The 24,267-nt window shown below is 43.1% G+C and overlaps 3 long non-coding RNA genes across 5 annotated transcripts; all 3 read left to right on the plus strand.

The window, feature by feature from the left end:
* Positions 1-7,483: 7,483 nt before the first annotated feature.
* LOC140593405 (uncharacterized) lies at positions 7,484-9,470 on the plus strand. Of its 2 annotated transcripts, XR_011993709.1 has the most exons (3): positions 7,484-8,018; positions 8,161-8,319; positions 8,968-9,470. It is a non-coding gene; the product is annotated as an uncharacterized lncRNA (long non-coding RNA). The 2 variants fall into 2 exon arrangements; XR_011993708.1 differs by lacking the exon at positions 7,484-8,018 and having other exon boundaries at positions 8,091-8,319.
* Positions 9,471-13,101: 3,631 nt separating this feature from the next.
* Positions 13,102-15,088, plus strand: LOC140593406 (uncharacterized). 2 transcript variants are annotated; one of them, XR_011993711.1, is made up of 3 exons: positions 13,102-13,636; positions 13,779-13,937; positions 14,586-15,088. It is a non-coding gene; the product is annotated as an uncharacterized lncRNA (long non-coding RNA). The 2 variants fall into 2 exon arrangements; XR_011993710.1 differs by lacking the exon at positions 13,102-13,636 and having other exon boundaries at positions 13,709-13,937.
* A 3,626-nt stretch (positions 15,089-18,714) lies between these two features.
* On the plus strand, positions 18,715-20,415 carry LOC140593407 (uncharacterized). Its single transcript, XR_011993712.1, has 3 exons — positions 18,715-19,250; positions 19,393-19,551; positions 20,200-20,415. It is a non-coding gene; the product is annotated as an uncharacterized lncRNA (long non-coding RNA).
* The last annotated feature ends 3,852 nt before the right edge of the window (positions 20,416-24,267 follow it).

Consider the following 24,267-nt stretch of genomic DNA (forward strand, 5'->3'; position numbering starts at 1 on the left):
TTAACAGTGGTAACAATCTGATACGGAAAGGTATCAGATCAACATATCTATAGCATGTAACGGAGCTTGCTCCCCTCCAGAACTCATTGTTCCAGTAGTTATCTGAAATTGTCGTTATTTGGAATATTAAAGACTATGAACAAAAATGGACAATGCAAGAAAATAAAACAATGAGTATGACAGAAAACTAGAGTATTGTTGCAACGGTTGGTACTAGCTGGGTTATGTACTAGCTCACATTAGAGAAACATCATAAATGCTACTAATACACAACTGGGGGGGGGGGGGGGGGGTGTGGCTCAGTACATGGGCTAAGTCCTTGTGCCTGTAATCAGAAGGTCACTGGTCCAAACCCAACCTCAGCACGTCCTTTAGCAAGGCCCTTAACACCCAGCTTCCTGGGGGCCCACACAGGTGACTGTCTTTCACATAGAGCTTGATTTATAAAGAGCAAATTGAGGGAGGTGTAAAGAAAACAATTTCCCCACAGGGATCAATAAAAGTATCAATTATTATTATAACTGTAACTACACGTAATAACCGGAAAGCATAATTGCTTACTTTCTGTCGAAAATTCTTGCAGCAATATGCTACATTTATGAGCTAGCGGACATGTAATTCTGTTCTACGCATGCGCTTTAACTGAGAGTGTGCTATTCTGATAGGTATGCTATAATGTCAAAACACCTGTACTAATGAAATGTAATACACAACAGCTTTCAAAAATGCGGTAGCATGGTACCTTTTCAATGGCGGTATAACATGCAGCTAGTCTGCAAAAACTCTTTGGTAAATGTCAATAAATAAAAATCGCTGCATTGCATAGTCAATTAATCTATGTGTGACATCGTGCTCAAAACGACTCCAGATAAGCCGTAAAATAAAGGCATTAATCATGAATTTCAGTCAGTTATGCAGTGGTGTAAAGTACTTGAGTAAATGGACTTCGTTACTGTACTTAAGTATTTTTTTGGCTACTTTGTACTTGTACTGAGTATCAAAAATATAAGCAACTTTAGTATCCCAGTGTAATAACAGTGCTATCTATTATTTATTATTTTGTTTGTTAATGTTTCTGCTAGACACACTATTGACTGTCAATTACTGCACAAAGATTTTACTGTGGGACCCGCATGGTTGTTTGTGGTTGTTTTGCTGCTGGTTAAACGTTTCCATCAGTTAGCTGACTATCTAGCCGACTCACTACCAAAACTATGGTAACTAGGTAAAGACCTTCTTGCTGATAATATAGCTTCCATGTAGTTAACAGGACTTGACACTTAAAGACTTTGTGCGTCATCAGATATTACTGTCTGCTCAAACGACTGTTCAGCTTGCTTCCTATGGGTTACTAGTTATTAGCTAGTTAGCAAAGCCACTGTGGTAGCATCCATTAAGGCTGTGCGATATAGCAAAAATATTTTTATCATGATCATATCAAACGATATTGATAATTATCATGGTGTAATTCAAGTCATTATTTTATTACTAGGAGTGCTCCATTTTTGCTTGAAATACCCTTAAGAATTGTCCTTAAGAATTGCCCTTAAGACACCATTAAAGTCAGCTCTGAATTTGTTTTTTTATTAGTTTTTTTATTGTTTTACCTTTTTTTGAACATTTGAGTTTGACTGAGACTGACTTTTTGTTCTATTTTCTTCTTCTGCCATTTTGAAACATTGAGGTGTTCAATTTAATGTCTATATTAGGAAATAAAGCCTCATAAATAAATAGTTCCTTGTTTTCCACATTTCTTGGTGTTCTTTGAGCCTACATTCAGTACGAGTAAAATACTTAAGTTCTTTTAAAATTGGATACTTTACGACTTTTACTCAAGTCTTATTGGAATTGGTGACTTGTAACTTGTAATGGAGTAATTTATACAGTAAGGTATCTGTACTCTTACTCAAGTATGGTTTTCAGGTACTCTTTACACCTCTGCTTTGTGTTGAAGAAAAGTGTAGATTTTCATTTTACAAAGTATGCAAATTAATTGTAATAATATTAGATGACATTAATTGCATGACTAATAATACTTTGAGAAGAAATGTTTTGCCATTATTATTTTGCCATTTTCATTGCTTCTTTCAGTAAATTATTCTTGATGCCCCCAGTTGGTAGCCCGTGTATGTAAATATGTGGGCAGGATGACGGTTAAAACCCCCCGATTCATGTGCGGCATTTGATCACAGTTGATCGCATTCATGCTGGGAAGAGTCATCCCATCTTAGCAGAGTCGCTGCTGAAGCTGTGTGAGAGCTTATTCTCCAGGTCTGACTAGTTTTCGTGTGGCACCCCACACTTCTGTCACAGGAGATAGTCCTGCCTGACCTGCAGCTTAGTCACTGAAGCGGCTCTTTCCTTGCATCTAATTAATGTAGCAGCTGTTTACTTGCATCTATCACTGAAGCAGCTGCTTCCTTCCATTTGATCTACTATAGTTTTTTATATATAGTGTTTCCTTTGCTTTTGTCAGTCTCTGCCCTAATTCCCAAGTTTCTTTTGCAGTTTTTCCTGATATCTTCAGCTGCATTTTTTGCAGCCTCTCCTACACTGTCTGCTCTGGCTGCAACTTTGGCTCCTTCAATCCCCCTCCTACAGCTCCTGCTGCAGCCAAACCCCCCGCAGCTACACCCACTATTCCTACTACTGCTCCTACACCTAATGCCCCAACGGCCCCAGCTTCTGCAGCTGCTGCTCACGCTGCCCCTAATGCCCCAGCTCACTCTCTCTCTTGCTCGTCTCCTGATCTCTGACTCCTCTGCTTTCTTTCCTCTCTCCTCCATCTCTTCTTTTTCACCTCCATTTCTATAGCGTCTGCTATTACCTGGAGTGATTTATTTGTGCAATGACAGGGAATCCTTATTCCCTGGCCTGCTATGTAGCTCAGTGGCTTGCATGAGCAGCTTAAAAGTTGACACCCTTCCAGTCATGGAACAAGGCTGGCCTTTGGTCTGTCTCACCTGTTTGTTTTATGGTTTTATTTTATCCTTAGCTTTTGGTCTATCCTGCTTGTGTCTTGTGTTTTCTGTGATAGCATGACGTGGCACAGGCAAGGAAGAGAGTAGTATAAAGTCCATATTCCTAGCATTTCGGTGTTGATTTTTTGTCAGGTGAAAGTCTGTATGACCAGATATGTGTGTGACAAACTTGGTGTGGTTTAATGTACCAAAATAGCGACATTAAGCTTTTTCACATTAAGCGTTTTAGAATGTCCCAAAATAAGATGACGGAACAAAAAGTGGAAACGCTGCTGCTTTGAAAAATGAATAAACTATGGTATGTAAGATGTGCAGACGGCACGTGCATGTGAACAGGAACCTTCATTCCCAGTAACGTGTGAAACGGCACCCCTGAAGTCACGCATTACGACGGTCACAAAATATGGCGCAACACCAGCAAGGAGCTACCCAACTCCGCCTGAACCCTTCGGGAAATGCCAGACGGTGTTTTGGCCAGAGCGCACCGCGTACATTCTTTGTTGCTCTCGTGATTTTCGTTCTGCTTCATATAAGTATCTGCTGCTCAACGGTCGCCCATCTTCTCGGCACGAGTGGGGCGACGCTGCTATGTCCCCTGCTGGCCGAGACAAGCCAAGAAATATGAGCGTAGGACCAGTGTCACCGTCGGAGCGGTATCACCACGATCCCACGTAAAATGTCAGCGCAGATAACGTGAGAATCCTCATCACTACAGCTTAATATACGTAAATATACGTGGGGTCCTTATTCAGACCGTGCATGGGATATACACGTATGCTCTACTTACATACTCGGTTTCCTGGCATATACTTAAATCACGTATTTAAAAATAAGTTGCTCACATTGTAATGGAAACTTTCCCTTTCACAAAACGAATATCAAATTCTCTATTCCAGTTTAAATGGGTGTCAGCTGAGGCCCCGCACAGTTTCAAAGTAAGACATTTTTCTTGATCGTTTAATGATTAACAGTATTATAGTGCTTTTGAATAACAGTGATTGTAATGACATCTGCTGTCAGGAAGGGTCTCAAGGCACTGGGTCCAGTGTATAACCACCCTTTTTATTCCAAGTGTAACTTTTTTCTGGAGGTGTGCTGTATTTGGTGCCAGTCAATCATTGTCAAGAAGATACACACGCTGGCCACACAGTTGCAGCACATTTGTCTGCTGTACCCTCATGCAAATCCATCCATCCATCCATCCAAATCTCCCATTCCATCACATTCCATAGGTGCTCTATTGAAATCTAGTGACTGTGGAGGCCATTTGAGTACAGTGAAATTATTTTCATGTTCAAGAAACTAGTCTGAGATGATATGAGCTCTGTGACATGGCACGTTACCCTGCTGCAGTAGCTATTAGAAGCTGGGTACACTGTGGTCATAAAGGGATGGACATGGTCAGCAACAATACTCAGGTAGGCTGTGGCATTTAAACATTGCTCAGTTGGCACTAAGGGCCCCAAAGTGTGCAAATAAAATTTTGCTTACACCAAATTCTGGCCCTATGATCTGGATGTTGCAGCAGTGAATTGAGACTCATCTGACCAGGCAACCTCTTTCCAGTCTTCCATTGTCTAATTTCGGTGAGCCCGTGCCCGCTGTAGCCTGAGTTTCCTGTTTGTAGCTGACAGGAGTGGCACCTGCTGTGGTCTTCCGCTGCTGTAGCCCATCAGCTTCAGAGTTGGATGTGTTGTGCATTCACAGATGCTCTTCTGCATACCTTGGTGGTAACGAGTTGTTGAGTTACTCTTGCCTTTCTATCACCTAGAGCCAGTCTGTCCCTGACCTCTGCCATCAACAAGGCATTTTTTTCCCAGAGAACCACAGCTCACTGGATGTTTTTTCTTTTTCGGCCCATTCTCTGTAAACCCTAAAGATGGTGAAAATAGCAGTCGATCAGCATTTTCTGAAATACTCATACCAGTCCACCTAACACCAAGAACAATGTCACCTTCGAAGTCACTTAAATCACCTTTCTTCCCCATTCTGGTGTTTGATATGAGCATGACTTTGATCTGCATGATTTTATACATTGTGCTGCTGACATACAGACAGGTGAACAGGTATACCTAATAGAGTGGCCAGTGAGTGTATTTCCAGTCTATCTGTTCATTTACTCTGTAGTTGGTGGTGCAATCTGCCTCACTGCTTAATGATCAGTCCAGTAACAGCACTCAGATCAACAGAGGAAGGTGCAATAGCTAAGAGGGCTGGGCTGGGTTGTAACACATCTTTAAGTGTTACAACCATCCCCTTACATACAAATAAGGACACTTCCTTGATTTTAATAATTTTACAGAATGTCTAGACAATGGAAAAGAGAGACTGAAAGAGGTGTGCCTGCCAGTGTTTTTAAAAAAGCATCTGATGAGGTCACAAGGAAGGGCAAGTCAGTCAGGTCAGTTGCAAAGACACATGAGATCTGCCATGTAACACTGAACAGATACTGCAAATCACTGCAGAAGCTGAGAGACCAGGGGTCCAGTGATCTTCCCAGTGTAGGTTACCACAGCTGCGACAAAGTTTTCTCTGAGGTGCAGGAGAAGGTGCTGGCAGAATATTTGACTCAGGCGGCAGACCTGTATTATAGACTGACAGTATCTGGGCCCACCAAGCCTGTACTGCAGGGTTACCAAGATTCATTTGTCAGCATTGTGACCGATTAAGAACACACACACACACACACACACACACATTATTTTTATTTGACTTGGATGTCTTTTTTGCTCAGATGCATTGTAGTAGAGTATTGATTAAGCATACATACCATTAAGAAAGTTTGTTCTAGCACACTAGTGGATATATGAGTTATGGTCAGTCTTCAAAAACTTCTTTTTGAACCATATAGCACAGTGTGGCCAGTGTTTTTGCTTCTTTTGTCTAACTGTTGCAACTTACCGCAACACGTGTTACATCCTACCCCGGTAGTGGGGCAGGTTGTAACAAAGGAGCACCATGTAGGCCTATTTGTCATGAACTCACCAGGTCTGTGATATTCTTGCAGAGGTTTGACTTGGTGCAGTTTGTAGCAAACAAATGTGGGTCCTGTAGAAAAGGCTGTTAAATGAGCGGCTTGTTTAATGAGTTACCATGATGGCGTTCAGGAGTCACATGGCGAGATGACCGTCGGGACTGGTGTGGTCCATAACCAGATGAATGAAGGTACTGCTTATGTGGCAATGCAATATCCCTGACCCGCTCCACAATCTCATTTACCTCTTCTCCCTCACATACTGACGGCTCTCGATGCTCCCAAGGCACTGGATTTGACTGTTGGCCTGCGTGACATGGATCCCACTGATCGCCTGACATCATGACTCCATATTGGGAGATTGGGGTGCCGATACTGGATGAGGTTGAGGCTCTTTCCTCATCATCTTGGCTCTGCCTAGGAGGAGCTGACTGGATATGAGTTGGAGAAGTCTGCGATGCACGCCACTCAATTAGTTCACGAATATCTCTCCTCAGCTGATCGTTCTCTTCCCTGAGTGTCTTCACCCATTCTGGGACACTACCAGGTGATGAGTGTTCATTTCTCTGCTGGTCATGCGCCGAGAAACTATCCGTCATATATTCTCTTGCATCAGGGTGGTGATATGATGCAGGTAATCCTCTTTGTCTGTAATGATGGCCTGTCTCATATTCGTCTAGGTAGCATGGAGGACGAATTGTTCTACGAGGCCTCCCCTGACTCAGGACAAGATCCTTTTCTCTGTCATCCATCATTACTGCTGTAAAACTTACCCTATCCGGCTCGAAGGACCATGTAGAAGAGTGTCGTTTAAAAAAAAAGGGACGCCGATTCTCTCCCGGTGGTAACCTTTACAGAGTGTCCGATCAGAACACTGGGTTTGTTTGCCTACTTTTGACAGGTTATCCTATAGTTGGATAGTAGCGCATTAACACACCACCAATAAAACAGTCCGGATACTCGTTGGGGAAATATGCAATTGTGGTTTACTGAAACAGAAATAAGAACATAGGAATCAACATATAACTACCGCTCACGGGTAACATAGTTTTACAAACATTAAACAAATATAGATATTAAATTATATTAACCATTTGTATTACAAAACGCAAATAAACATACAATACTCAAAACTGAGCGGCATTAACGCAGCGAACTGCGATCAGCGCGATATGTTTATTTTAAATTACAAACGTATAAAACAATAAACATTTGCTCCGGTTACAAAGCATAGTTGCGGTACGAATGAACTGCATACTTACTCAGCATGCACGCACAACTACACCATAAACCCAACAAAACTTTGTATAACTACGTTGAACTCTGCATCCAGCCTAAAGGAAAGCGAAGAAGAGAAGAAAAAAACCAACCTGGGGTCCTGCGTGACGCCTCCAATGGCCGAAATAATGCCTGCTCAAAACACTGCACAATTAAACAAACCGCTCATTTAACAGCCTTTTCTACAGGTACTTAATAGAAAAAATGTAAATCTCTAGCTCAAAAATTCAGTGATCGAGTTATAGGTGGTAAAGCAAAAAGTGTTACAACCATACCCGGTCTCCCCTACGCATTCCCCGTACACGCGCGGCAATTCCTCGTTATAGCAGCGCAAATGCCTATTTATTTTATGTGCGTCCACGCTGTTATGACGAAAAATTACCCTGCATTTTAACATTTATGGGGCTAATTTGTAGCTAAAATGCACAGTGATTTCTTGTCATAACAGCGCGAATGCACATAAAATAAGTACTACAAGACATTGCAGCGCGTATAGCTTTAGACAGCGAATGATCGAGTTGGCGTTGGCGTGAGATTTTGAATTCGAGACAAGTCTACACACATATATTTACATGTATATAACAGTTTTATTACCTTGCAAACCCTGCAGACTATTTACAAACTGCCCCAACGCTTTTCATGTAGGCAATTTTAGGTTTAAATGGATTAATAGATATTCGCCGTAAGATTTCTTGCTGTGAGCGTTTCAGTTTGAAAGCGTGAGTGTCACGCCAGATGCGTCAGAGTTGGCAACCCTGCTTACGGCCGAATCGGACCTACGACCGGTCAGTAGGAGCAGATCGCGGCCGAAAGTCGCCGACGACCTGCATAGGATCGTATTGTCAGTTATGGTACGAATGGGCATCCGTGACAACAGCTTGATTACTTTTGAATCACATGTGCTTCTTTTCTCAAACTTCTTTCCAGCGCTTTAACGAGTGACTGCGTTTTGAAGTCTTCTGTAAAATGGAGAGAAACGAAATTAAAGTAATCAAGATCAAAATTAAAATTATTATCAAAATTAAAATAACAAGTAAGGAAACGGAAAGGATAGATAAGACGCGGAGGAAGTGTTACATGCCGAAGGTAAAGCCCTAGATTAAGAGACTATTAGAACACTTGAATTAGAGTATAGCATGCATTATGCCGAAAAAGGCATCCCTGCCGCAGAATGCATGCCGGTGTTCTGACTAGTTGAGCTTTTAGGGGTTTTTTGGGGGTTAGGGTTGGGGTTTTAGGTTTTTTTTTTGAGGGTTAGGGTTTTAGGGGGGGTGGGTTTGGTGGGTTAGGGTAAGGGTTAGGGCTATCGATTAGCACTACGGTAGCCTAACTCGACAAAGTAGCTCAACTCGTTTCAGATCAGTGACCAATCGGTCATTTAGAGACAGGCATGCATTCTTCGACAGGGATGCCTTTTTTGGCATAACACTCTCTCTGCCAGTTAGCTGACCAGACCCTATGGGTGGCTCTCGTGGAAGATGGGGAAGTGCCCTTTTTAATTTTCTTTGTGTATGTATGTGTGTGTTTGTTTTAGGATGGGTAGTTGGGCTCGTGCAATATGGCGTGCTAAGGGAGGGTGCTGGATGGAATCGTATATGCTGCCGCTTAGGAGGGGGGGTGTTTCGCGTACACCACAGTGTGAATTAGGACTATTGCTGGCTTGCTTGTGGATATACCTTTAATACCCACAGAGGTTCAATACAATATCAATAACCTCTCCTTGTCTTTAAACAGAATACTGCTGGACTAATGGGCTATGGCCGGGGACGGCGAAGCACGGACTTCGATGGCTCCAGTGACCGGCGACCTGAGAGGGGCCAGGGGCAGCCTCAGCAATCCGCCAGGAGTAATGGATTAATAATGGGCTACGGCCGGGGACGGCGTATTAATAGAGATGTCGTTTAAGTGTTGGTACTTCAGTTAGATAAGCTAAGGTAGGTAAGTTAGATAAGCTAAGGTAGGTAAGTTAGATAAGTTGACTCTCCCTGCCAGCCCCTGGAGGATGGGCTCCCCCTTTGAGTCTGGTCCCTCCCAAGGTTTCTTCCTAATAGGGAGTTTTTCCTTGCCACTGTCGCCTATGTATGGCTTACTCACTGGGGGCTTTGGGTGGGGATGCTGTAAAGCTCTTTGAGACGGTGTAATGTGATATTGTGCTATACAAAAGTAAATTTGTTTGTAGATATGCTAGGATAAGATATGCTAGGATATGAGCTTTACAATAAAACATATATACAATATTTGTGTCTTTGTTGTCTCTTTTGTGCTTTGTCTGTCTTGGTTTGAAAATCTTGCATCGTTAATTTATGTTTGGCACTCTCTCCTAAACGTCAATAAGCAGAGACAGAGGAATAGGAGGAAGGAACGGTTAAGAAAAAGAACAAACAAAAAAAGTATCAAAATAAGTGTTGTCTTATTTTAATTTCAGCTTTACTACCACCTATGAGTTAATAGCTGCCAGTGTTTGTGTTAAAAGTGTGTAAATAAGTTTAACTCCGGTATATTACTGAAAAACGCGCCAGTTTCTGCCTGCTGTCATTCGGCTAACGTATAAGCGACTCTTCTGTTGCAAATCCATCCATCCATCCATCCAAATCTCCCATTCCATAGGTGCTCTATTGAAATCTAGTGACTGTGGAGGCCATTTGAGTACAGTGAACTTATTTTCATGTTCAAGAAACCAGTCTGAGATGATATGAGCTCTGTGACATGGCACGTTACCCTGCTGCAGTAGCTATTAGAAGCTGGGTACACTGTGGTCATAAAGGGATGGACATGGTCAGCAACAATACTCAGGTAGGCTGTGGCATTTAAACATTGCTCAGTTGGCACTAAGGGCCCCAAAGTGTGCAAATAAAATTTTGCTTACACTAAATTCTGGCCCTACCATCTGGATGTTGCAGCAGTGAATTGAGACTCATCTGACCAGGCAACCTCTTTCCAGTCTTCCATTGTCTAATTTCGGTGAGCCCGTGCCCGCTGTAGCCTGAGTTTCCTGTTTGTAGCTGACAGGAGTGGCACCTGGTGTGGTCTTCCGCTGCTGTAGCCCATCAGCTTCAGAGTTGGATGTGTTGTGCATTCACAGATGCTCTTCTGCATACCTTGGTGGTAACGAGTTGTTGAGTTACTCTTGCCTTTCTATCACCTAGAGCCAGTCTGTCCCTGACGTCTGCCATCAACAAGGCATTTTTTCCCAGAGAACCACAGCTCACTGGATGTTTTTTCTTTTTCGGCCCATTCTCTGTAAACCCTAAAGATGGTGAAAATACCAGTCGATCAGCATATCCTGAAATACTCATACCAGTCCACCTAACACCAAGAACAATGTGACCTTCAAAGTCACTTAAATCCCCATTCTGGTGTTTGATATGAGCATGACTTTGATCTGCATGATTTTATACATTGTGCTGCTGACATACAGACAGGTGAACAGGTATACCTAATAGAGTGGCCAGTGAGTGTATTTCCAGTCTATCTGTTCATTTACTCTGTAGTTGGTGGTGCAATCTGCCTCACTGCTTAATGATCAGTCCAGTAACAGCACTCAGATCAACAGAGGAAGGTGCAATAGCTAAGAGGGCTGGGCTGGGTTGTAACACATCTTTAAGTGTTACAACCATCCCCTTACATACAAATAAGGACACTTCCTTGATTTTAATAATTTTACAGAATGTCTAGACAATGGAAAAGAGAGACTGAAAGAGGTGTGCCTGCCAGTGTTTTTAAAAAAGCATCTGATGAGGTCACAAGGAAGGGCAAGTCAGTCAGGTCAGTTGCAAAGACACATGAGATCTGCCATGTAACACTGAACAGATACTGCAAATCACTGCAGAAGCTGAGAGACCAGGGGTCCAGTGATCTTCCCAGTGTAGGTTACCACAGCTGCGACAAAGTTTTCTCTGAGGTGCAGGAGAAGGTGCTGGCAGAATATTTGACTCAGGCGGCAGACCTGTATTATAGACTGACAGTATCTGGGCCCACCAAGCCTGTACTGCAGGGTTACCAAGATTCATTTGTCAGCATTGTGACCGATTAAGAACACACACACACACACACACACACACACATTATTTTTATTTGACTTGGATGTTTTTTTTGCTCAGATGTATTGTAGTAGAGTATTGATTAAGCATACATAGCATTAAGAAAGTTTGTTCTAGCACACTAGTGGATATATGAGTTATGGTCAGTCTTCAAAAACTTCTTTTTGAACCATATAGCACAGTGTGGCCAGTGTTTTTGCTTCTTTTGTCTAACTGTTGCAACTTACCGCAACACGTGTTACATCCTACCCCGGTAGTGGGGCAGGTTGTAACAAAGGAGCACCATGTAGGCCTATTTGTCATGAACTCACCAGGTCTGTGATATTCTTGCAGAGGTTTGACTTGGTGCAGTTTGTAGCAAACAAATGTGGGTACTGTAGAAAAGGCTGTTAAATGAGCGGCTTGTTTAATGAGTTACCATGATGGCGTTCAGGAGTCACATGGCGAGATGACCGTCGGGACTGGTGTGGTCCATAACCAGATGAATGAAGGTACTGCTTATGTGGCAATGCAATATCCCTGACCCGCTCCACAATCTCATTTACCTCTTCTCCCTCACATACTGACGGCTCTCGATGCTCCCAAGGCACTGGATTTGACTGTTGGCCTGCGTGACATGGATCCCACTGATCGCCTGACATCATGACTCCATATTGGGAGATTGGGGTGCCGATACTGGATGAGGTTGAGGCTCTTTCCTCATCATCTTGGCTCTGCCTAGGAGGAGCTGACTGGATATGAGTTGGAGAAGTCTGCGATGCACGCCACTCAATTAGTTCACGAATATCTCTCCTCAGCTGATCGTTCTCTTCCCTGAGTGTCTTCACCCATTCTGGGACACTACCAGGTGATGAGTGTTCATTTCTCTGCTGGTCATGCGCCGAGAAACTATCCGTCATATATTCTCTTGCATCAGGGTGGTGATATGATGCAGGTAATCCTCTTTGTCTGTAATGATGGCCTGTCTCATATTCGTCTAGGTAGCATGGAGGACGAATTGTTCTACGAGGCCTCCCCTGACTCAGGACAAGATCCTTTTCTCTGTCATCCATCATTACTGCTGTAAAACTTACCCTATCCGGCTCGAAGGACCATGTAGAAGAGTGTCGTTTAAAAAAAAAGGGACGCCGATTCTCTCCCGGTGGTAACCTTTACAGAGTGTCCGATCAGAACACTGGGTTTGTTTGCCTACTTTTGACAGGTTATCCTATAGTTGGATAGTAGCGCATTAACACACCACCAATAAAACAGTCCGGATACTCGTTGGGGAAATATGCAATTGTGGTTTACTGAAACAGAAATAAGAACATAGGAATCAACATATAACTACCGCTCACGGGTAACATAGTTTTACAAACATTAAACAAATATAGATATTAAATTATATTAACCATTTGTATTACAAAACGCAAATAAACATACAATACTCAAAACTGAGCGGCATTAACGCAGCGAACTGCGATCAGCGCGATATGTTTATTTTAAATTACAAACGTATAAAACAATAAACATTTGCTCCGGTTACAAAGCATAGTTGCGGTACGAATGAACTGCATACTTACTCAGCATGCACGCACAACTACACCATAAACCCAACAAAACTTTGTATAACTACGTTGAACTCTGCATCCAGCCTAAAGGAAAGCGAAGAAGAGAAGAAAAAAACCAACCTGGGGTCCTGCGTGACGCCTCCAATGGCCGAAATAATGCCTGCTCAAAACACTGCACAATTAAACAAACCGCTCATTTAACAGCCTTTTCTACAGGTACTTAATAGAAAAAATGTAAATCTCTAGCTCAAAAATTCAGTGATCGAGTTATAGGTGGTAAAGCAAAAAGTGTTACAACCATACCCGGTCTCCCCTACGCATTCCCCGTACACGCGCGGCAATTCCTCGTTATAGCAGCGCAAATGCCTATTTATTTTATGTGCGTCCACGCTGTTATGACGAAAAATTACCCTGCATTTTAACATTTATGGGGCTAATTTGTAGCTAAAATGCACAGTGATTTCTTGTCATAACAGCGCGAATGCACATAAAATAAGTACTACAAGACATTGCAGCGCGTATAGCTTTAGACAGCGAATGATCGAGTTGGCGTTGGCGTGAGATTTTGAATTCGAGACAAGTCTACACACATATATTTACATGTATATAACAGTTTTATTACCTTGCAAACCCTGCAGACTATTTACAAACTGCCCCAACGCTTTTCATGTAGGCAATTTTAGGTTTAAATGGATTAATAGATATTCGCCGTAAGATTTCTTGCTGTGAGCGTTTCAGTTTGAAAGCGTGAGTGTCACGCCAGATGCGTCAGAGTTGGCAACCCTGCTTACGGCCGAATCGGACCTACGACCGGTCAGTAGGAGCAGATCGCGGCCGAAAGTCGCCGACGACCTGCATAGGATCGTATTGTCAGTTATGGTACGAATGGGCATCCGTGACAACAGCTTGATTACTTTTGAATCACATGTGCTTCTTTTCTCAAACTTCTTTCCAGCGCTTTAACGAGTGACTGCGTTTTGAAGTCTTCTGTAAAATGGAGAGAAACGAAATTAAAGTAATCAAGATCAAAATTAAAATTATTATCAAAATTAAAATAACAAGTAAGGAAACGGAAAGGATAGATAAGACGCGGAGGAAGTGTTACATGCCGAAGGTAAAGCCCTAGATTAAGAGACTATTAGAACACTTGAATTAGAGTATAGCATGCATTATGCCGAAAAAGGCATCCCTGCCGCAGAATGCATGCCGGTGTTCTGACTAGTTGAGCTTTTAGGGGTTTTTTGGGGGTTAGGGTTGGGGTTTTAGGTTTTTTTTTTGAGGGTTAGGGTTTTAGGGGGGGTGGGTTTGGTGGGTTAGGGTAAGGGTTAGGGCTATCGATTAGCACTACGGTAGCCTAACTCGACAAAGTAGCTCAACTCGTTTCAGATCAGTGACCAATCGGTCATTTAGAGACAGGCATGCATTCTTCGACAGGGATGCCTTTTTTGGCATAACACTCTCTCTGCCAGTTAGCTGACCAGACCCTATGGGTGGCTCTCGTGGAAGATGGGGAAGTGCCCTTTTTAATTTTCTTTGTGTATGTATGTGTGTGTTTGTTTTAGGATGGGTAGTTGGGCTCGTGCAATATGGCGTGCTAAGGGAGGGTGCTGGATGGAATCGTATATGCTGCCGCTTAGGAGGGGGGGTGTTTCGCGTACACCACAGTGTGAATTAGGACTATTGCTGGCTTGCTTGTGGATATACCTTTAATACCCACAGAGGTTCAATACAATATCAATAACCTCTCCTTGTCTTTAAACAGAATACTGCTGGACTAATGGGCTATGGCCGGGGACGGCGAAGCACGGACTTCGATGGCTCCAGTGACCGGCGACCTGAGAGGGGCCAGGGGCAGCCTCAGCAATCCGCCAGGAGTAATGGATTAATAATGGGCTACGGCCGGGGACGGCGTATTAATAGAGATGTCGTTTAAGTGTTGGTACTTCAGTTAGATAAGCTAAGGTAGGTAAGTTAGATAAGCTAAGGTAGGTAAGTTAGATAAGTTGACTCTCCCTGCCAGCCCCTGGAGGATGGGCTCCCCCTTTGAGTCTGGTCCCTCCCAAGGTTTCTTCCTAATAGGGAGTTTTTCCTTGCCACTGTCGCCTATGTATGGCTTACTCACTGGGGGCTTTGGGTGGGGATGCTGTAAAGCTCTTTGAGACGGTGTAATGTGATATTGTGCTATACAAAAGTAAATTTGTTTGTAGATATGCTAGGATAAGATATGCTAGGATATGAGCTTTACAATAAAACATATATACAATATTTGTGTCTTTGTTGTCTCTTTTGTGCTTTGTCTGTCTTGGTTTGAAAATCTTGCATCGTTAATTTATGTTTGGCACTCTCTCCTAAACGTCAATAAGCAGAGACAGAGGAATAGGAGGAAGGAACGGTTAAGAAAAAGAACAAACAAAAAAAGTATCAAAATAAGTGTTGTCTTATTTTAATTTCAGCTTTACTACCACCTATGAGTTAATAGCTGCCAGTGTTTGTGTTAAAAGTGTGTAAATAAGTTTAACTCCGGTATATTACTGAAAAACGCGCCAGTTTCTGCCTGCTGTCATTCGGCTAACGTATAAGCGACTCTTCTGTTGCAAATCCATCCATCCATCCATCCAAATCTCCCATTCCATAGGTGCTCTATTGAAATCTAGTGACTGTGGAGGCCATTTGAGTACAGTGAACTTATTTTCATGTTCAAGAAACCAGTCTGAGATGATATGAGCTCTGTGACATGGCACGTTACCCTGCTGCAGTAGCTATTAGAAGCTGGGTACACTGTGGTCATAAAGGGATGGACATGGTCAGCAACAATACTCAGGTAGGCTGTGGCATTTAAACATTGCTCAGTTGGCACTAAGGGCCCCAAAGTGTGCAAATAAAATTTTGCTTACACTAAATTCTGGCCCTACCATCTGGATGTTGCAGCAGTGAATTGAGACTCATCTGACCAGGCAACCTCTTTCCAGTCTTCCATTGTCTAATTTCGGTGAGCCCGTGCCCGCTGTAGCCTGAGTTTCCTGTTTGTAGCTGACAGGAGTGGCACCTGGTGTGGTCTTCCGCTGCTGTAGCCCATCAGCTTCAGAGTTGGATGTGTTGTGCATTCACAGATGCTCTTCTGCATACCTTGGTGGTAACGAGTTGTTGAGTTACTCTTGCCTTTCTATCACCTAGAGCCAGTCTGTCCCTGACGTCTGCCATCAACAAGGCATTTTTTCCCAGAGAACCACAGCTCACTGGATGTTTTTTCTTTTTCGGCCCATTCTCTGTAAACCCTAAAGATGGTGAAAATACCAGTCGATCAGCATATCCTGAAATACTCATACCAGTCCACCTAACACCAAGAACAATGTGACCTTCAAAGTCACTTAAATCCCCATTCTGGTGTTTGATATGAGCATGACTTTGATCTGCATGATTTTATACATTGTGCTGCTGACATACAGACAGGTGAACAGGTATACCTAATAGAGTGGCCAGTGAGTGTATTTCCAGTCTATCTGTTCATTTACTCTGTAGTTGGTGGTGCAATCTGCCTCACTGCTTAATGATCAGTCCAGTAACAGCACTCAGATCAACAGAGGAAGGTGCAATAGCTAAGAGGGCTGGGCTGGGTTGTAACACATCTTTAAGTGTTACAACCATCCCCTTACATACAAATAAGGACACTTTCTTGATTTTAATAATTTTACAGAATGTCTAGACAGTAGAAAAGAAAGACTGAAAGAGGTGTGCCTGCCAGTGTTTTTAAAAAAGCATCTGATGAGGTCACAAGGAAGGGCAAGTCAGTCAGGTCAGTTGCGAAGGCACACGGGATCTGCCATGTAACACTGAGCAGATACTGCAAATCACTGCAGAAGCTGAGAGACCAGGGGTCCAGTGATCTTCCCAGTGAAGGTTACCACAGCAGCGACAAAGTCTTCTCTGAGGTGCAGGAGAAGGTGCTGGCAGAATATTTGACTCAGGCGGCAGACCTGTATTATAGACTGACAGTATCTGGGCCCACCAAGCCTGTACTGCAGGGTTACCAAGATTCATTTGTCAGCATTGTGACCGATTAAGAACACACACACACACACACACACACATTATTTTTATTTGACTTGGATGTTTTTTTTGCTCAGATGTATTGTAGTAGAGTATTGATTAAGCATACATAGCATTAAGAAAGTTTGTTCTAGCACACTAGTGGATATATGAGTTATGGTCAGTCTTCAAAAACTTCTTTTTGAACCATATAGCACAGTGTGGCCAGTGTTTTTGCTTCTTTTGTCTAACTGTTGCAACTTACCGCAACACGTGTTACATCCTACCCCGGTAGTGGGGCAGGTTGTAACAAAGGAGCACCATGTAGGCCTATTTGTCATGAACTCACCAGGTCTGTGATATTCTTGCAGAGGTTTGACTTGGTGCAGTTTGTAGCAAACAAATGTGGGTACTGTAGAAAAGGCTGTTAAATGAGCGGCTTGTTTAATGAGTTACCATGATGGCGTTCAGGAGTCACATGGCGAGATGACCGTCGGGACTGGTGTGGTCCATAACCAGATGAATGAAGGTACTGCTTATGTGGCAATGCAATATCCCTGACCCGCTCCACAATCTCATTTACCTCTTCTCCCTCACATACTGACGGCTCTCGATGCTCCCAAGGCACTGGATTTGACTGTTGGCCTGCGTGACATGGATCCCACTGATCGCCTGACATCATGACTCCATATTGGGAGATTGGGGTGCCGATACTGGATGAGGTTGAGGCTCTTTCCTCATCATCTTGGCTCTGCCTAGGAGGAGCTGACTGGATATGAGTTGGAGAAGTCTGCGATGCACGCCACTCAATTAGTTCACGAATATCTCTCCTCAGCTGATCGTTCTCTTCCCTGAGTGTCTTCACCCATTCTGGGACACTACCAGGTGATGAGTGTTCATTTCTCTGCTGGTCATGCGCCGAGAAACTATCCGTCATATATTCTCTTGCATCAGGGTGGTGATATGATGCAGGTAATCCTCTTTGTCTGTAATGATGGCCTGTCTCATATTCGTCTAGGTAGCATGGAGGACAAATTGTTCTACGAGGCCTCCCCTGACTCAGGACAAGATCCTTTTCTCTGTCATCCATCATTACTGCTGTAAAACTTACCCTATCCGGCTCGAAGGACCATGTAGAAGAGTGTCGTTTAAAAAAAAAGGGACGCCGATTCTCTCCCGGTGGTAACCTTTACAGAGTGTCCGATCAGAACACTGGGTTTGTTTGCCTACTTTTGACAGGTTATCCTATAGTTGGATAGTAGCGCATTAACACACCACCAATAAAACAGTCCGGATACTCGTTGGGGAAATATGCAATTGTGGTTTACTGAAACAGAAATAAGAACATAGGAATCAACATATAACTACCGCTCACGGGTAACATAGTTTTACAAACATTAAACAAATATAGATATTAAATTATATTAACCATTTGTATTACAAAACGCAAATAAACATACAATACTCAAAACTGAGCGGCATTAACGCAGCGAACTGCGATCAGCGCGATATGTTTATTTTAAATTACAAACGTATAAAACAATAAACATTTGCTCCGGTTACAAAGCATAGTTGCGGTACGAATGAACTGCATACTTACTCAGCATGCACGCACAACTACACCATAAACCCAACAAAACTTTGTATAACTACGTTGAACTCTGCATCCAGCCTAAAGGAAAGCGAAGAAGAGAAGAAAAAAACCAACCTGGGGTCCTGCGTGACGCCTCCAATGGCCGAAATAATGCCTGCTCAAAACACTGCACAATTAAACAAACCGCTCATTTAACAGCCTTTTCTACAGGTACTTAATAGAAAAAATGTAAATCTCTAGCTCAAAAATTCAGTGATCGAGTTATAGGTGGTAAAGCAAAAAGTGTTACAACCATACCCGGTCTCCCCTACGCATTCCCCGTACACGCGCGGCAATTCCTCGTTATAGCAGCGCAAATGCCTATTTATTTTATGTGCGTCCACGCTGTTATGACGAAAAATTACCCTGCATTTTAACATTTATGGGGCTAATTTGTAGCTAAAATGCACAGTGATTTCTTGTCATAACAGCGCGAATGCACATAAAATAAGTACTACAAGACATTGCAGCGCGTATAGCTTTAGACAGCGAATGATCGAGTTGGCGTTGGCGTGAGATTTTGAATTCGAGACAAGTCTACACACATATATTTACATGTATATAACAGTTTTATTACCTTGCAAACCCTGCAGACTATTTACAAACTGCCCCAACGCTTTTCATGTAGGCAATTTTAGGTTTAAATGGATTAATAGATATTCGCCGTAAGATTTCTTGCTGTGAGCGTTTCAGTTTGAAAGCGTGAGTGTCACGCCAGATGCGTCAGAGTTGGCAACCCTGCTTACGGCCGAATCGGACCTACGACCGGTCAGTAGGAGCCGATCGCGGCCGAAAGTCGCCGACGACCTGCATAGGATCGTATTGTCAGTTATGGTACGAATGGGCATCCGTGACAACAGCTTGATTACTTTTGAATCACATGTGCTTCTTTTCTCAAACTTCTTTCCAGCGCTTTAACGAGTGACTGCGTTTTGAAGTCTTCTGTAAAATGGAGAGAAACGAAATTAAAGTAATCAAGATCAAAATTAAAATTATTATCAAAATTAAAATAACAAGTAAGGAAACGGAAAGGATAGATAAGACGCGGAGGAAGTGTTACATGCCGAAGGTAAAGCCCTAGATTAAGAGACTATTAGAACACTTGAATTAGAGTATAACATGCATTATGCCGAAAAAGGCATCCCTGCCGCAGAATGCATGCCGGTGTTCTGACTAGTTGAGCTTTTAGGGGTTTTTTGGGGGTTAGGGTTGGGGTTTTAGGTTTTTTTTTTGAGGGTTAGGGTTTTAGGGGGGGTGGGTTTGGTGGGTTAGGGTAAGGGTTAGGGCTATCGATTAGCACTACGGTAGCCTAACTCGACAAAGTAGCTCAACTCGTTTCAGATCAGTGACCAATCGGTCATTTAGAGACAGGCATGCATTCTTCGACAGGGATGCCTTTTTTGGCATAACACTCTCTCTGCCAGTTAGCTGACCAGACCCTATGGGTGGCTCTCGTGGAAGATGGGGAAGTGCCCTTTTTAATTTTCTTTGTGTATGTATGTGTGTGTTTGTTTTAGGATGGGTAGTTGGGCTCGTGCAATATGGCGTGCTAAGGGAGGGTGCTGGATGGAATCGTATATGCTGCCGCTTAGGAGGGGGGGTGTTTCGCGTACACCACAGTGTGAATTAGGACTATTGCTGGCTTGCTTGTGGATATACCTTTAATACCCACAGAGGTTCAATACAATATCAATAACCTCTCCTTGTCTTTAAACAGAATACTGCTGGACTAATGGGCTATGGCCGGGGACGGCGAAGCACGGACTTCGATGGCTCCAGTGACCGGCGACCTGAGAGGGGCCAGGGGCAGCCTCAGCAATCCGCCAGGAGTAATGGATTAATAATGGGCTACGGCCGGGGACGGCGTATTAATAGAGATGTCGTTTAAGTGTTGGTACTTCAGTTAGATAAGCTAAGGTAGGTAAGTTAGATAAGCTAAAATAGGTAAGTTAGATAAGTTGACTCTCCCTGCCAGCCCCTGGAGGATGGGCTCCCCCTTTGAGTCTGGTCCCTCCCAAGGTTTCTTCCTAATAGGGAGTTTTTCCTTGCCACTGTCGCCTATGTATGGCTTACTCACTGGGGGCTTTGGGTGGGGATGCTGTAAAGCTCTTTGAGACGGTGTAATGTGATATTGTGCTATACAAAAGTAAATTTGTTTGTAGATATGCTAGGATAAGATATGCTAGGATATGAGCTTTACAATAAAACATATATACAATATTTGTGTCTTTGTTGTCTCTTTTGTGCTTTGTCTGTCTTGGTTTGAAAATCTTGCATCGTTAATTTATGTTTGGCACTCTCTCCTAAACGTCAATAAGCAGAGACAGAGGAATAGGAGGAAGGAACGGTTAAGAAAAAGAACAAACAAAAAAAGTATCAAAATAAGTGTTGTCTTATTTTAATTTCAGCTTTACTACCACCTATGAGTTAATAGCTGCCAGTGTTTGTGTTAAAAGTGTGTAAATAAGTTTAACTCCGGTATATTACTGAAAAACGCGCCAGTTTCTGCCTGCTGTCATTCGGCTAACGTATAAGCGACTCTTCTGTTGCAAATCCATCCATCCATCCATCCAAATCTCCCATTCCATAGGTGCTCTATTGAAATCTAGTGACTGTGGAGGCCATTTGAGTACAGTGAACTTATTTTCATGTTCAAGAAACCAGTCTGAGATGATATGAGCTCTGTGACATGGCACGTTACCCTGCTGCAGTAGCTATTAGAAGCTGGGTACACTGTGGTCATAAAGGGATGGACATGGTCAGCAACAATACTCAGGTAGGCTGTGGCATTTAAACATTGCTCAGTTGGCACTAAGGGCCCCAAAGTGTGCAAATAAAATTTTGCTTACACTAAATTCTGGCCCTACCATCTGGATGTTGCAGCAGTGAATTGAGACTCATCTGACCAGGCAACCTCTTTCCAGTCTTCCATTGTCTAATTTCGGTGAGCCCGTGCCCGCTGTAGCCTCAGTTTCCTGTTTGTAGCTGACAGGAGTGGCACCTGGTGTGGTCTTCCGCTGCTGTAGCCCATCAGCTTCAGAGTTGGATGTGTTGTGCATTCACAGATGCTCTTCTGCATACCTTGGTGGTAACGAGTTGTTGAGTTACTCTTGCCTTTCTATCACCTAGAGCCAGTCTGTCCCTGACGTCTGCCATCAACAAGGCATTTTTTCCCAGAGAACCACAGCTCACTGGATGTTTTTTCTTTTTCGGCCCATTCTCTGTAAACCCTAAAGATGGTGAAAATACCAGTCGATCAGCATATCCTGAAATACTCATACCAGTCCACCTAACACCAAGAACAATGTGACCTTCAAAGTCACTTAAATCCCCATTCTGGTGTTTGATATGAGCATGACTTTGATCTGCATGATTTTATACATTGTGTTGCTGACATACAGACAGGTGAACAGGTATACCTAATAGAGTGGCCAGTGAGTGTATTTCCAGTCTATCTGTTCATTTACTCTGTAGTTGGTGGTGCAATCTGCCTCACTGCTTAATGATCAGTCCAGTAACAGCACTCAGATCAACAGAGGAAGGTGCAATAGCTAAGAGGGCTGGGCTGGGTTGTAACACATCTTTAAGTGTTACAACCATCCCCTTACATACAAATAAGGACACTTTCTTGATTTTAATAATTTTACAGAATGTCTAGACAGTAGAAAAGAAAGACTGAAAGAGGTGTGCCTGCCAGTGTTTTTAAAAAAGCATCTGATGAGGTCACAAGGAAGGGCAAGTCAGTCAGGTCAGTTGCGAAGGCACACGGGATCTGCCATGTAACACTGAGCAGATACTGCAAATCACTGCAGAAGCTGAGAGACCAGGGGTCCAGTGATCTTCCCAGTGAAGGTTACCACAGCAGCGACAAAGTCTTCTCTGAGGTGCAGGAGAAGGTGCTGGCAGAATATTTGACTCAGGCGGCAGACCTGTATTATAGACTGACAGTATCTGGGCCCACCAAGCCTGTACTGCAGGGTTACCAAGATTCATTTGTCAGCATTGTGACCGATTAAGAACACACACACACACACACACACACATTATTTTTATTTGACTTGGATGTTTTTTTTGCTCAGATGTATTGTAGTAGAGTATTGATTAAGCATACATAGCATTAAGAAAGTTTGTTCTAGCACACTAGTGGATATATGAGTTATGGTCAGTCTTCAAAAACTTCTTTTTGAACCATATAGCACAGTGTGGCCAGTGTTTTTGCTTCTTTTGTCTAACTGTTGCAACTTACCGCAACACGTGTTACATCCTACCCCGGTAGTGGGGCAGGTTGTAACAAAGGAGCACCATGTAGGCCTATTTGTCATGAACTCACCAGGTCTGTGATATTCTTGCAGAGGTTTGACTTGGTGCAGTTTGTAGCAAACAAATGTGGGTACTGTAGAAAAGGCTGTTAAATGAGCGGCTTGTTTAATGAGTTACCATGATGGCGTTCAGGAGTCACATGGCGAGATGACCGTCGGGACTGGTGTGGTCCATAACCAGATGAATGAAGGTACTGCTTATGTGGCAATGCAATATCCCTGACCCGCTCCACAATCTCATTTACCTCTTCTCCCTCACATACTGACGGCTCTCGATGCTCCCAAGGCACTGGATTTGACTGTTGGCCTGCGTGACATGGATCCCACTGATCGCCTGACATCATGACTCCATATTGGGAGATTGGGGTGCCGATACTGGATGAGGTTGAGGCTCTTTCCTCATCATCTTGGCTCTGCCTAGGAGGAGCTGACTGGATATGAGTTGGAGAAGTCTGCGATGCACGCCACTCAATTAGTTCACGAATATCTCTCCTCAGCTGATCGTTCTCTTCCCTGAGTGTCTTCACCCATTCTGGGACACTACCAGGTGATGAGTGTTCATTTCTCTGCTGGTCATGCGCCGAGAAACTATCCGTCATATATTCTCTTGCATCAGGGTGGTGATATGATGCAGGTAATCCTCTTTGTCTGTAATGATGGCCTGTCTCATATTCGTCTAGGTAGCATGGAGGACGAATTGTTCTACGAGGCCTCCCCTGACTCAGGACAAGATCCTTTTCTCTGTCATCCATCATTACTGCTGTAAAACTTACCCTATCCGGCTCGAAGGACCATGTAGAAGAGTGTCGTTTAAAAAAAAAGGGACGCCGATTCTCTCCCGGTGGTAACCTTTACAGAGTGTCCGATCAGAACACTGGGTTTGTTTGCCTACTTTTGACAGGTTATCCTATAGTTGGATAGTAGCGCATTAACACACCACCAATAAAACAGTCCGGATACTCGTTGGGGAAATATGCAATTGTGGTTTACTGAAACAGAAATAAGAACATAGGAATCAACATATAACTACCGCTCACGGGTAACATAGTTTTACAAACATTAAACAAATATAGATATTAAATTATATTAACCATTTGTATTACAAAACGCAAATAAACATACAATACTCAAAACTGAGCGGCATTAACGCAGCGAACTGCGATCAGCGCGATATGTTTATTTTAAATTACAAACGTATAAAACAATAAACATTTGCTCCGGTTACAAAGCATAGTTGCGGTACGAATGAACTGCATACTTACTCAGCATGCACGCACAACTACACCATAAACCCAACAAAACTTTGTATAACTACGTTGAACTCTGCATCCAGCCTAAAGGAAAGCGAAGAAGAGAAGAAAAAAACCAACCTGGGGTCCTGCGTGACGCCTCCAATGGCCGAAATAATGCCTGCTCAAAACACTGCACAATTAAACAAACCGCTCATTTAACAGCCTTTTCTACAG

The sequence above is a fragment of the Paramormyrops kingsleyae genome, chromosome 11, assembly GCF_048594095.1.
Source record: "Paramormyrops kingsleyae isolate MSU_618 chromosome 11, PKINGS_0.4, whole genome shotgun sequence".
Taxonomy (NCBI): domain Eukaryota; kingdom Metazoa; phylum Chordata; class Actinopteri; order Osteoglossiformes; family Mormyridae; genus Paramormyrops; species Paramormyrops kingsleyae.